This window comes from Meles meles, unplaced genomic scaffold (assembly GCF_922984935.1).
Source record: "Meles meles unplaced genomic scaffold, mMelMel3.1 paternal haplotype, whole genome shotgun sequence".
NCBI lineage: Eukaryota > Metazoa > Chordata > Mammalia > Carnivora > Mustelidae > Meles > Meles meles.
This window is the reverse complement of record NW_025721496.1, coordinates 9,338-24,025: the sequence shown is the minus strand read 5'-3', so window position 1 is coordinate 24,025 and position 14,688 is coordinate 9,338. Positions and strand designations below refer to the sequence as shown.

The window sequence follows — 14,688 nt, the reverse complement described above, 5'->3', positions numbered from 1 at the left end:
TAAAATGCCCAAGTTCTCATGAAAGGAGTAGGAGGGAGCTGGTGTTGGCTTACACATGACACATGGAGGAGAAGTGGGGACACCCAGCTGGCCCCCTGAGGTCATGCAGAATTCACCCTCCTGGGCCTAAGCGATCACACTCTACATGGGCGATAACACTTTTTCTAGTTCTGAGTTGCTATCTTATTGATGGTGGACTTCTCCGAAGACCCTCCAATATAAAACTGTGACAGGGACACCTGCTGCTCAATCCATCAAGCATCTGCTTTGGGCTCAGGTCATGATCCCAGAGTCCTGGGATCGAGTCCTGCATCGGGATCCTTGCTCAGTGGGGAATCTGCTTCTCCCTTTGTCTGCTGTTTCCCCTGCTTGCGTCCTGTCTCACCAATAAAAAATAAAATCTTTTAAAAAAGCTGTTACAGACCTCCCCGGCGCGCTCCCGCCCGCTCGCCCCCGGCCCCGGCTCCTCCTCCTCCTCTTCTCGCCATTGCAGTTGGACTCAGCAGCCCGGTGCGCACTGCGTGGCTTTTGGGGAAGACCCCCGCGGGCTGTGGCAGGAGGGCGGCGGCGGCGGTTGTGGTCGGGGAAGGGAACGCGGACAAGATAGTTGAAGTATTGATAACACCAAGGAAATCTGTCACAGTTTGAAAAGATAAGCAAACACTTGGTTTCCAGACACTCCAGAAAAAAGAAGGAAAGATGCGTCCAATGCGAATTTTTGTGAATGACGATCGCCACGTGATGGCAAAGCATTCTTCTGTTTATCCGACCCAAGAGGAACTGGAGGCGGTCCAGAGCATGGTGTCGCCCACAGAGAGGGCGCTCAAGGCCGTGTCCGACTGGATGGACGCACAGGAGAGAGGCAGCAGTGAGCATGCGGAGTCTGAGAATGTGGACGTGCCCCCGGAGGATGAGGCCAAAGAAGGGGCTGGGGAGCAGAAGACCGAGCACATGACCAGAACCCTGCGTGGCCTGATGCGCGTGGGCCTCGTGGCAAAGGGCCTGCTGCTCAAGGGGGACTTGGATTTAGAGCTGGTGCTGCTCTGTAAGGAGAAGCCCACGACCGCCCTCCTGGACAAGGTGGCTGACAACCTGGCCATCCAGCTCGCTGCGGTCACAGAAGACAAGTACGAAATACTCCAGTCTGCTGACGATGCTGCCGTTGTGATAAAAAACACAAAAGAGCCTCCATTGTCCCTGACCATCCACCTGCCATCCCCTGTTGTCAGAGAAGAAATGGAGAAAGTATTAGCCGGAGAACCGCTCTCAGTCAACGATCCCCCGAACGCTCTGGACAGGCAGAAATGCCTTGCTGCCTTGCTGTCCCTCCGACACGCCAAGTGGTTCCAGGCCAGAGCAACGGGCTGAAGTCATGTGTCATTGTCATCCGGGTCCTGAGGGACCTGTGTACCCGCGTGCCCACCTGGGGTCCCCTCGGAGGATGGCCCCTTGAGCTTCTCTGTGAGAAATCCATTGGCACAGCCAACAGACCAGTGGGTGCCGGCGAGGCCCTGCGGAGAGTGCTCGAGTGCCTGGCGTCAGGGATCGTGAGGCCAGATGGTTCTGGCATTTATGACCCTTGTGAAAAAGCAGCCACTGAAGCTATTGGGCATCTAGACAGACAGCAACGGGAAGATACCACACAGAGTGCGGAGCACACTCTGTGACTTGCTGCGTTTGGCCAGCTCCATAAAGTTCTGGGTATGGACCCTCTGCCTTCTAAGATGCCCAAGAAACCAAAGAATGAAAACCCAGTAGACTACGCAGTTCAAATCCCCCCCCCAGCACCACCTATGCCGTTATGCCCATGAAACGCCCGATGGAAGAAGATGGGGAGGAAAAGTCTCCGAGCAAAAAGAAGAAGAAGATTCAGAAGAAAGACGAGAAGGCAGAGCCTCCCCAAGCTATGAACGCACTCATGAGACTCAACCAGCTGAAGCCGGGATTGCAGTGTAAGCTGGTTTCCCAGACCGGTCCAGTCCACGCCCCCATCTTTACCATGTCTGTTGAGGTGGATGGCAACTCATTTGAAGACTGCCAAGCTGCACGTGGCCGTTAAGGTGTTACAGGACATGGGTCTGCCTACTGGCGCGGAAGGCAGAGACTCTAGCAAAGGGGAGGACTCCGCTGAGGAGGCGGAAGCAAAGCCGGCCGTGGTGGCCCCTCCACTTTTGGTGGAAGCTGCTTCGACCCCCAGTACTGCCTTCCCCTCCGATCCTACTGCCAGCAGGGGCCAATCCTGACCAAGCATGGCAAGAACCGTGTTATGGAACTTAACGAAAAGAGGCATGGCCTCAAGTACGAGCTCATCTCCGAGACCGGGGGCAGCCACGACAAGCGCTTTGTCATGGAGGTCGAGGTGGATGGACAGAAATTTCAGGGTGCTGGCTCGAACAAAAAGGTGGCAAAAGCATATGCCGCTCTTGCTGCACTAGAAAAGCTCTTCCCTGATGCTCCTTCGCCCTGGAAGCCAACAAGAAGAAGAGAGCCCCTGTGCCCGTCAGGGGGGGACCGAAATTTGCTGCTAAACCACATAACCCTGGGTTTGGCGTGGGAGGCCCCATGCACAACGAAGTGCCCCCGCCCCCGAACCTTCGAGGGCGGGGAAGAGGAGGGAACATCCGAGGTCGAGGTCGAGGGAGAGGACAGGCGGGTCATCCTACAACCCAGGGTCACACGGGGGCTACGGCGGCGGTTCTGGGGGCGGCTCCTCATACCAAGGCAAACAAGGAGGCCACTCGTCACAATCAAACTACAACTCCCCGGGGTCCAGCCAGAATTACAGCGGCCCTCCCAGCTCCTACCAGTCCTCACAGGGCGGCTACGGCAGGAACGCAGACCACAGCATGAACTACCAGTATAGATAAAGCCCCCCGAGGGGTGAAGATTTGTACCTTCTGCACTTACCCCTCGTTGTAAGATTCAGTTTTATGCATCACAGTTAACATGTCAGCTGGCCCCTCCAGGCCCCCTCCGCCCCAACCTGTCCACGTTGCCGTGTCGTGAGGTGCAGCTGGTCACCCCTGTGGCCCGTCCTGTGACCCATATTTGCCGTGTTTGGGACTTCCGTGTCTTCAGTGGTTTGTTAGTTGCCGTCACAACTTTGTCCGAGTAGTTTTTTGAGTTCTTGCAGTTCCGTATCCCTCTGTCTATTTACGATTGGTGTTCGTGTTAACTCGGTTTGTCTTTAAATAACTACAGAAGGGATACATCATCTGTTAATGCTTTTGTGAAGTAGGTTAAACGAGCTTTCTGTATTTTAATGCTTTAGTGTTTTGGTTTTATAAGTGAAGATTTTATTTTAAAAACAGTGGGAAAGAGTGGGGTTTTTTTGGTATGTCTGGATCATTCAGGCAGTACATCTGAATTAAGCTGAATGTAGACAAATAAAGAAAAAGAAACTCTGAAAAAAAAAAGTTTTGCAAATATTAATCTCTTGGGAAAGGGGGTGAATAGCAGAAGATTTATTTTTTTAAAGGAGGCGGGATTTGGTTATACCGTTGTCTTTCTTCTAGAGAGGAATACCGAATGTCTTTGTCCTATTTGTGAAGCATAATGTCCCCGCTGGGCTGCTGATTTTCACCAAGGAAGAATTACAGTGGCGCTAATCATGATTGGGAAAGTAGCAGTAATATGTAAGATACAGTATTACACAAAATGTGCTCCGAACCTAGCAGGAAAGAAAAATGGCTTTTAATCAGTGACAATGCCCCTTCCTTGCTAAGCACTGTCTCATCGCAGTGAAGGTCATGGACTGCGGGAGAGAAAGGATTGAGCCTGCTGTGTTGGAAATCATGTGGAAGGGCAACGCAAACAACTGGCAGATTCCGAGGCCAGCAGCACCCCACAGAAATAGGAACAAGTGTGCGTATGTGTGTATGTGCGCGGAGCCCTCCTACCTGCCTCATCTCCCAGCACCTGCTGCTGTTGTTGGACTGTAAAGATGCCAGTAGACGCTCACCTCCACCCCCCCTCACCGTGAAGGAGAGATGAACCCTCTGGAGTGAGGGGCCAGGCCAAAATCTGCAGGGCAAGCCAGCAGACTAGAGAGGCAGGTACAGCCCAGATATCCTTCAGTAGGTGAATGCATAAAACTAAGGATGCTCTAAAATTAAAACGTGGTACATCCAGGCTGTAAAATATTATTCAGCAATACAAAAGGAACGAGCTCTCAAGCCATAAAAAGACATGGAAGAAACGTGCGTGCACGCTGCTAAGTGAAAGAGGCCCATCTGGAAAGGCTGCAAGCGATGTGCTTCCAAGCATACGGCGTTCTGGAAAAGGAGAAACCATGGAGGCAGGGAAAAGATCTGGAATTACAGGGAAGGGAGGGAGGCGTGACCAGGTGGAGTACAGGACAGTTTTAGGGCTGGGAAACTCTTATGTTTCTTACTCTACTGGGGGATACCTGTTCCTGTCACTGTCAAAACCTATAGCATGTACAACATAGTGACCCCCTAATGTACATGATGGACCTCCGTTAATCATAATGCCTCAGTATTGGCTCACCCATTGTAACAAATGTACTACATGAACGTGAGATGTTGATTATAGGAGAAACTGTGTATGTGTGTTTGGTGGGGGAGGATAAAAGGGTATGTGGGAACTTCTGTCCTTCCTACTCAGCTTTTCTTGGGTATGTAGCCTTCAACCTCATGGTCCAGGATGGCTACCAAAGCACCAGCCATCTAAGCTCCAGGCAGTGGGAAGGAGCATCCCAGATGGCCTAGCTTTCATTAAATTCGTCTTTCTCCAAGTCCAGCCCAACACGTACACTTATAGCTCATTAGTCACAGGGTCATGCAGCTGCAGAGAAAGCTGGGAAATGTAGTCTCCGCTCTGGGAGCACTGAGGGCCCTCGTGATACCGGAGTTCTGTCACTAAGGAAGGATGAAAGGATGGGTATTGGAGAGCAATTTACTGTCTCTGCTCAAGGAAGGCACCACCGTTCTGGGGGAGCTTAGGGTTTGTCCTTTTAAGGAAGCCCAGCAGCTTTTCAGTGAGTCTGCTTGGGGGGACACTGCTGGGTCATTCTCAGCCCAGAGGGATTCCAGAAGGAATCCCTGACGGGGTGGGGAGGACTGCTCTACTATGAGAAGGGCTGAGAAGGAATACTGCCTGCTCCGTCCATCTTCAAGTGAAGAGTCCCTGGCCGGCCCTCTGGATCCCTGTTTGTACACCACTCACGCCAAGGGGAGAAGTGGGACTCACCAAGCAAGGACTTGTGTAGTAGCATTAATGTGTTGGTGACGCACAGGCCTCCTCTTCTAACGGAGGGAAAACCTTGCTTCTGTGCCAGGTGGGGCTCGAGAGCCCAGGGGTAGCAGGATACAACTACCTGTTTTCTGCTCAGTGGGAAACCCAAGCTTCCAAGGAGTGATCCCGTGAACTCCCAGGCTGGGCACCTTCCCTGCGAGACGATGAAGCACAGGTCCCCCAGCAGAGGGTGGGAGCTGACTGGCACGGCTGATGGGTTTTCCACCTGACCACACTCACCGTGACATTCCGGTGCGTCAGATGCTCTGTTAATTGCTTTAATTGATCACCCAGCAGTGGAGGGCAGAGAAGCAGGTGGACTATGACAGAGAAAGAGTGTGTGGGGGTCACTGAGACACTGGGTCTGAGTAAACCCATGACACGGACATTACATCTTTCTTTCAGCCTGTTAATGGGGCTATAACCCTCTATAACTATCCACGAACAGCCTGTCAATGTTGGAGCCAGCAGGACCTCTGAAATACCAGCCACATGGCCCATGGGGGCACACTTAGGTGGTTGGCCCATGACTCCAACAGAATTGTCCTATAAATGGGAAGCCTACTTCTTTGCCCCAGGCCCCTTGGCTGACCTGACCACAGGAGCCAGAGCCCAGGTAAATAAGGTCAAACATTTCTTTTCTCTGTGTGTGTGAAGAAAGCACTTTCTTCAGAACCTGCTTAAATATTATGTTAGTTAACAGGGTAGGGCGAGAGCCTCTCAGAAGATTGGTGGTCACAGCCACAGCCCAAGATTTGGAAATCACAGGAGAGCAGAGGAAGTTGGTTATGTGGACAAGTCTTGTGTTATAATTAGCTCTAAATCATAAATAACTTTAAAAAAATATTTTATTCATTTATTTGACAGGCAGAGATCACAAGTAGGCAGAGAGGCAGACAGAGAGAGAGAGAGGAAGGGAAGCAGGCTCCCTCCCGAGCAGAGAGAGAGCCCAGGGAGGGGCTCGATCCCAGGACCCTGGGATCATGACCAGAGCCAAAGACAGAGGCTTTACCACTTAGCCACCCAGGTGCCCCAGCTTTTAAAGACATAGTAAAAGTATCCATACTAGGCAAGCTGACTCTAGGATTATATTTTTTCGTGGTTAAAAAATATCTCCAGGGGAGCCTGAGGGGCTCAGTGGATTAAGAGTCTGGTTGTGATCTCAGAGCCCCATATCAGGCTCCCTGCTCAGTGCGGAGTCAGCTTCTCCCTTTCCCTCTGCTCCTCCTCCCTGCTCGTACACATGTCTCTCTCTCTCTCTCAAATAAATAACTAAAATCTTAAAGAGGAAAAGAAGTAACTCCAATCAGAAAGGATGCTCCACTCATCTCTCAGTTACCAATGTTTACGAGTCTTTGGAGGCCCCTGGGCATGCGCAGCAAGTGGCTGCTTCTTACCAGGCCGTACTTTCCATTTCCCCAGAGGACTCTGAGCTTCAGGAAACACGGGAGAAGTGAGTTGTGGACTCACGACCCAAATCTAAAAACAAATCAAAACACACACAAAAAACAAAAAACCTCAAATTTATGCTTTGGGTGGCCCTTGGTAGGCCCCCTCTCTGCATTTCTTCCTTTGATAGCTTCAGGCATGTGGGTGTTCCTCTTTGGAGCTTACTCAGCCTGGGCCTCCTCTCCCAGTGGTGTTTGTCTTTCCAGAGGCAGAGCAGACAGGTACCCAAGACAATGGGTTCAGTCTCCAGGTGGCACACGTGTGATCCACTTGGATTATTTAAGCAACTCTCTGTTGCCATTAGAGCACTTGTAAACATCTTCCGGGGGGGGGGGGGGAGGGAAGACAAAAGGGTAAGAAATTTTGAAATGAATGAGAACTGAATGGCAAGATCACATAGCAACAGTTCTTGCTGCCAAATCATCTACTCTGCCCCAGGTTTTCCTTAACAAAATGATTTCCCTTTTTAGCATTCCAGATTGTCATTTTTTATCATTCATTGTTCATCTGAAATACGGGCGAGGCAGGAGGTTCCGTCTTTTCCCATCTGTCACTCACATCAAGTTGCATTTTATGGGGTCTTTTTGGAGGTTTGTGTGAGGATAGCACTAATTTAGGACGATTCTCCAGGCCAATCCTGGAGTAAGGATGCTGTCCTATGATGATTTAAACCAATGAAATTTTACAGGTTCATCTACTTAAACAATGTTCTGATTGACTTTATTTTTTATAGCAGCTATCAAATTTACAGCAAACTTGAGCAGAAAGTGTAGAGAATCTCGTAGACTCCTTGGCCCCCAACACACATAGCCTCCTTCCCCGGACTATCAGCCTCTTGCACAGAAGGACGCATTTGGTACAATTAATGAACCTGCATTACACAGGATCGTTATCGACCAGTCCTTAGTTGACATTAGGGTTCACTCTTGGTGCTGTACATTCGCTGGGTTTTAACAAGTGTATAACGACATGTATCCCCCATTGTAGGATCATACGGCATAGTTTCACCGCCTTTAATAATCCCCTGTGCTCCGCCCGTTCATCCCTCTCTCCCTCCTACACCAACCTTTCTACAGTCTCTATAGGTTTCCCTTTCCCAAAATCTCATATGGCTGAAATCCTACAGCACATAGCCTTTTACACTGGCTTCTCTCACGTAGTATTACGTATTTCAGGTTCCCTTGTGTCTTCTCATGGCTTGATAGCGCTTTTCTTTCCACTGCTGAATAATATTCCACGGTGGGGATGTACCACAGTTTGTTTCCTCATTCACTCGTGGAAGGACATCTTGATGGCTTCCAAGTTTCCGCAGCTGTGAATGAATCTGCTATAAACGTCTGTGTGCAGGCTTTTGTGTGGACAGAAGTTTTCAACTCCTTTGGGTAAATACCAAGGGGAGCAATCGGAACATACAGTACAGCATGTTTAGTTTTATGAGAAGTCTCCAAAGTGTCTTCCAAGTGGCCGTACCATTTTGCATTCCCACCTTTCTGCGATGAGTCAGAGTTCTGGATGTTCCACACGCTCGTCAGCATTTGGTGGTGTCAGTGATTTCAATTTTAGCCATTCTGATGGTGTGCAGTGACATTGCACTTTTTTCATTTGTATCTCCTTACTGACTTATGATGTTATCATGTTATATAATAATTGTTATATAATGTAGAATTATTATGTTATAAAACAATATAATATATAATATTATAGAAATATATTATGTTATATAATATTATATGATCATATCTTTGGTAAAGTGTTTCTTCAGATCTTTAGCCCACTTTAAAGTTGGGGTTTTTGTTTTCCCATTGTTGAGTTTTAAGAGTTCTTTGTATATTTTGGATATCAGTGGGGATCTGATATGTATTTTGCGATTATTTTCTCTAACTTTCTCTAAGTCTGCGACTTATTTTCTCATTCTCTTGACAGTGTCTTTGACAGAGCAGAAATTTTTAATTTTAACGAGGGATTCAACTTATCAAGTATTTTCAAAGATTGTGCCTTTGGTGTTGTACCTAAAATGAAGGAAAAGTCATTGCCAAACCCAAGGTCATCTAGGATCTCTCCTATGTTATTTTCTAGGAGTTTTATAGTTTTGCATTTTACATTTAGGTGTACGATCCATTTTGCGTTAACTTTTGTTAAGGGTTTAAGGTCTGTGTTTAGATTCCTTCTCCTCCCCACCTCCCGGCACCATTTGTTGGAAAGACTGTCATTTCTATGCTGAATTGCCTTTGCCAGTTTTTCAAAGAAGAGTTGACTTTATTTGTGTGAGTCTGTTTCTGGCCTGTCCATTCTCTACTGTTTTTCTATTTGTCTAATACCACATGGTTTTGATTATTAATTACAGTTAGTAGTTAATTATGGTAACTCTTGAAGGTGGTAATGTCGTCCTCCAAACTTGTTGTTCTCTTTAAACATTGTGCTGCCTATTCTAGGTCTTTTGTCTCTCCATATAAAGTTTAGAACCAGCTCGTGATAGCCACAAATAATCTTGTGGGATTTTGCGTGAGAGTGCACTGAATGCAATAAGTATGCATTTTTGTTGTATCTCTACCTACGAGTAGAATTGTAGAGGAGGAGGAGGAGTCGATTGTAGAGTAAACATATGTTTGGGTTTGATAGGGTTTATGTTCAGTTTTCAAAAATGGTCTTGCAAATGTACACCCCTAGCAGAAGTATGTGGGAGTTGTAGTTGTTCTGAATCCTGGCAATATTTAGTGTTTTCCCTTGAGCTACTTCAGCAGGTGTAAAATGACATCACATTATCATTTCAGTTGATGTTTTCCTGGTGAGAATTGAAGTTGAGCACTTTTCTTCCTTCCTTTCTTTTTTTTAAAAAGATATTTATTTATTTATTTATTTATTTGACAGAGAGAGCGAGAGAGCATGTGACTATACAAGGAGGAGAATCAGCAGGCAGAGGGTGAGCGAGAAGCAGGCTTCCTGCTGAGCAGAGAGGGGGGGGCTCCATCCCAGGACCCTGGGATCATGACCTTAGCCGAAGTCAGACGCTTAACTGACTGAGCCACCCAAAGGTGAACACTTTTCGTATGTTTATTGTCCATTTGAATATATTCTTTCGTCAAGTTTCTCTTCAAACCTTTTTTTCCCATATATTCTATTGAATATTCTCTCTTTTTCTTATCACTTTGAAGGAGTAGTTTTTCTGTTCAAATGTGAGTCCTTTGTTGAGCCTGTATGGCAAATATCTTCTCCCAATGCATAGATTTACTTCTTTTCTGTTCATAGTGTCTTTTGATGGATGGAATTCATTATTGTCACGTAGTACAACTCATCTTTTTCTTTTATAATTATTGTTTTTGTGCCCTGTTTAAGAAATTCTTGGTCTTCTTCAAAATCATGAAGATGTTTTCCTCCAGAAGTTTTTTGTTTTTACCTTTTACAAGTGGCTCTGTATTAGAGTGTGAAATGGGGGTCAAGATCCCTTTTCCCTATGATCTAGCATCATTTGATTAAAAAAAGACTGGGATGTCTATGTGGCTCGATGGGTTAAGTCTCTGCCTTCGGCTCAGGTTATGACCCTGGGGTCGTGGGATCAAGTTCGGCATCAGGCTCCTTGCTCAGTGGGGAGCCTACTTCTCCCTCTACCTGCCATTCCCGCATTAGTGCAACTCTCTCTCTAAATTAAATATATAAAATCTTTATAAATCAATAAATAACTAGTAAAGGACTTCCTTGCTATAGCTTTGCAATAGCTCTTAATATTCCAGTGTTTCCTTTTTTCCAAGATTTTCTGGTTATGTTTCTAACTAGAGCACCAATTGACCCATGCCTTCCGATTAACTAGTTCTTCAGCTGGTCATTTGACACTGTCAAATGTCTCAAATGTCCAGTTAATTTCAAAGTGTCTGGTTTTATCTGATCACACAGGTCCTAGACCAAAACGTTTCCTTCGTTTTCAGGATAGCGACTATCAAGGTAATGCACCCAGCTAACTCTGGCAATGAGGTGTGATTTAGGGTTTCTGTATTTTATTATAATCAAACTTAATCAGTACAAATGTAAATAATGATTTCATTACTCATATAGTCTATGCAGTTTTTCTTTTAATGTAAGATATAGTTAGAGTGATGAAAAGCAAAGCAAAGAGAAAGCAAAGATGAGCATTTAGACTGAAGGGACACACCAAATCTTAAGCAGGACAGATACAAAAAAGTCCACACGTGAACGTAGCAGAGCTTGATGACGGAACGTCCCAAGCACAGAGAGAAACTTCAAAACAACTAGAAAGACGGAAAAGCACTTTGACCGACAGCAGACTTATCAGCAAGGACAGATGCCAGCAGCTACGTGAGCGACATCTTCCAACTGAGCAGCCCGGGGACACCCCAGCTGCCCAGCATCTACTCCGTACCCCTCGGCCTCTGGTCTTCGAAGCCCTACCCGCAGCAGAGTCCATTCTCTTAAAAGTCAGCCATGGTGCAACCCAGAGATGTTCCTCAACTCTGGTCCTCCGCTTCTCCGCGGCTCTTACATCACTGAGCGCTGCACAATACCCTGTGCCAGATGCTGTTAGGTGTGTGGGAGGCTGACTGCCAGAGCCTGCAGGAGCGGGAAGCTGTGGGGTGCGGGGGGGGGGCTTACAACCCTCGGGGACTGCAGTGTCAGCCAAGGGACAGGGAGGGGGGTGCGCAGCCTCAGGAAGGCAGGTGCAGTGGAGGGGCAGAGAGAGGCAGACGGGGCCAGGAGTGGTGCTTGTGGGGAGGTTAAATCTTGGATGAGCAGGACTGGAGAGCTCCGCAGAAGCTGGCATTTGGGCTGGGCTCAGAAGGATGAGCGGCGCCACCAGGCTGGGACCCGGCATTGCTGGAGGGGTGGAACAGCATGCTCAGAGGCCTGGCCTTGGGAAAGCTTTGGACCGTGTCTGGGGAAAGTGAGTCACGTAGATGATGAAGGCGCATGACATTATCTTCTGGTGAGGGTACCGTGCTTCTGGGAAAGCCTGTGCAATACGGAGGGCAAACAGAAGTTTGAGTTGAGAGGAAGCTCTGAAAGCAGACGACTCCCTCACTCCCAGCGATTCTCGTGGACGTGGGCAAGCTGTCCCAGATGAGTGATGGCCAACACAAGAGTTGGATGCTTAGTCAACTGAGCCACCAGCTGCCCCATACGACACAATTTTTAAAAACAGAAAATCTAACAAGAGTCTTTTCTCACATGGCTCCAGTCAGCTGGACATTTCTTTACATTCAGCTGAAATAAATGCCTTTCTCAGAAGCTGCCCAGGACCTTACCACAGATCAAATGTTTCTTCTCCATTTTCAATTCATTTCAACATCCGCATCTTCCAATGATACCCAGCCCTCCTAGATGAAAACTCCATTGACGGTGGGATGGGGAGATCCCCCACCCCTTTCTAGCAACTGTAAGTTACTGCTCAACTCACTCCCCAAAGCACAAGATCCCAAACCTTTCCACGTCATGTTTATAGACACAAACTCCTCAGCCTAAGAAATGTCCCTCTCACATTCCAATCACCCTTAGCAGTGGTATTGTTCTTTGTATTTCATTTTTATTTCATAAAAACGTTGTGGTATGATTAACATACTCTGTTATATTAGTTTCAGGTGTACAATAGAGTGACTTGATGATTCCGTCCACGACTTGGTGCTTACCGAGATCAACGCAGTCACCATCTGTCACCACACTGCATTGGTACGGTATTATTGACCATATTCCCCAGGCTCTACTTTACTTTTCTGTAACTGATTTATTTTGACTGAAAACATTTTATCTCTTTTTCCTTTTATCTAGTTAGCCCATTCTCCTACCCATTTTCCCTTTGACAACCAGCAGTTTGTCCTCTGCATGTAGAGTCTGCTTGGTTTTTGTTTTGCAGATTCCACATAGACCTGAAATCCTACAGTCCTATGGTTTGTATGGTACTGTCACTCCTCGTGGACTTCACATGTCTTGTCTTTTAAAATCCGTTCCACACGGGAATGGAGAAATCACCACAGACACACACACACTACATGGAGAATGAAAGGCAGGGAAGCAGGATGCTGTGTGTCATGGGGGATTATTTCTTGGTAGAAGGAACGTGCCTTCGGTAGGATTGCAGGCACAGGAAAATGCAAGGCGAGGTAAAGCGGCAGAGACAGAGAGAAGAGCAGTGGTTGCAGGGACTGGGGGAGGGACAGGGCCATGAGCGATGAGGAGCACAGGTGTCTCTGCGATGGCAACGTTGTAGAAGGACACGGTTGTGCAACACTCTGAATGGACCGAATGAGACGTCCATATCCCACGGAAAAGGATCCGAGGAAAATTTTATGTAAACTCAAATTCTACTTTATTTAATAAAGATAATCTATGATGTAAGAACAGAGGTGAAGACAAAACACAAATACAGCAAAGAAGGAAATGACGGGGGAGGGGGAGACAGGCTCTGGGGCAGCAGCCAGTACAAGCTGCTGCTCGGGGGCCGAGCCTGGTTGCTCCACCGAGGCAGGTGGTGGTTCAGGCTCTTCAGGAGCCCCAGGAGCAGGGGCAGGACCCTGCTGGACATCCGGGTCGGGCAAAGGGCCCGATGGCTCTTCCGTCGCAGAGACGTGAACGAGGGCCCTGACGACCTCCTGCCCTGGCCCTAACGGGGCAGGTGGTGTCCCTGCTCTTCCTGAGCCGTGGTGAGCCACCGCAGTAGGGATGCTGGGGGCCAGCTGAGGCCCCAGAGATGCAGCGGGAGCCAGAGTGGCTGCTGGGACGAGTTCCCGAGGCACATCCTGATCTTGCTCTGGGGCTGGTGCTGTAGCTCCAAGAAGAGAAAGCATCATCAGCTTGCTTGACTTCCTTGTTGCCTTTCACTTTTCCCACCCCTCAGTCCCTGGAAGGCGTCCCCAGCAGAAGCTCTTGGGGACAGGGATCTGCGACGACTCAGTCTTCTCGGCCCAGCTACACTCTACAGAGGCTTCCTCAGGGTGGCCCCCCCACCTCCTCCTCATGCCCACATCAGTCACCCCCAGTCCTCCTCACCCCCAGCCTCTGGCTCTGTGGGCTCCACGTGTTGCCTACCTGACAGCAGAAGCTGGGCACGGCGCTCCAGGTCCGAGCCCGGCACATTGACCTGCAGGTAAGCCAGCAGCATGTGCAAGCTGTCCAAGTCTGGAGGCTGCACAAAATCCCCAGGATAGTTTTCTAGCCACGTGTTCAGGATGGTATACACGGCCCTGGGGACAGACATGGAGGCAGAGAAGTCAGAGGACAGGGCACCCATCCAAACCAATATCCCAGGGAACCCCTGGGGGAAACTGGGCCCCTGGACTTCCAGCTCCTGTCCCAGACCAGTCGTACACCTTGTCCACCTGCAATCTGGCAGTCCTGCCTGAGACAGGCCTGCTCCCAGATGGCAGGCTGGCCAAAAGCCGCTAGGAGTGGGAGTGCTTGATCAATGGTGTGAGCATTTCTGTCCTTCTGAGGGGAGCTGGACACACTCCTCAGTCTGTCTCCTTGCCCACGTGCCACTTGAATTCAACTGCATGTGCCCAGGGAGGGGTGGTGTCTGGCCTCTTCCTTACCCTCACTGCACTCGCCACTGCTCCGTGAAGATGCAACCGACAAGGGAACAAGGGGACGCTGTCTCTAGCCAGGCCTTCCCAGGACCCTCCCCATACCTCAAACATTACCTCCTTTGCCCATTCAGTAGGTGCCATGAGTGGGACTGCTTCCCCTGACTCTCACCTCCCACAGGGTGTGGGATATCTGCTCCCTGAGCGCTCACTGGGTCACCACTCTCCCTGAGCCCCCGCTGAGCGCCCAGTGTGCAGGTTCCAACAGACTGCTGTGCCATGGTCCCTACATCCTCAGTTCTGTCCTGGCATTGGGGTAGAGAGAGGGCTGGGATGGGCAGGGATGGAGCATGACCCTCTTAAGGGTTGAAGCTGTCCTCCATCCCCCTGTGCTCTCCCACAGTGCTCACACACAAACCCCATCTCCCCAGGACACCGTCCCAGTTTCCAGAAGAAGCTC

General features: G+C 48.8%; 1 pseudogene; it reads left to right on the top strand.

Annotated features, from left to right (window-relative positions):
- Positions 1-567: 567 nt before the first annotated feature.
- Positions 568-3,044, top strand: LOC123936429 (annotated as a pseudogene).
- Positions 3,045-14,688: the final 11,644 nt, after the last annotated feature.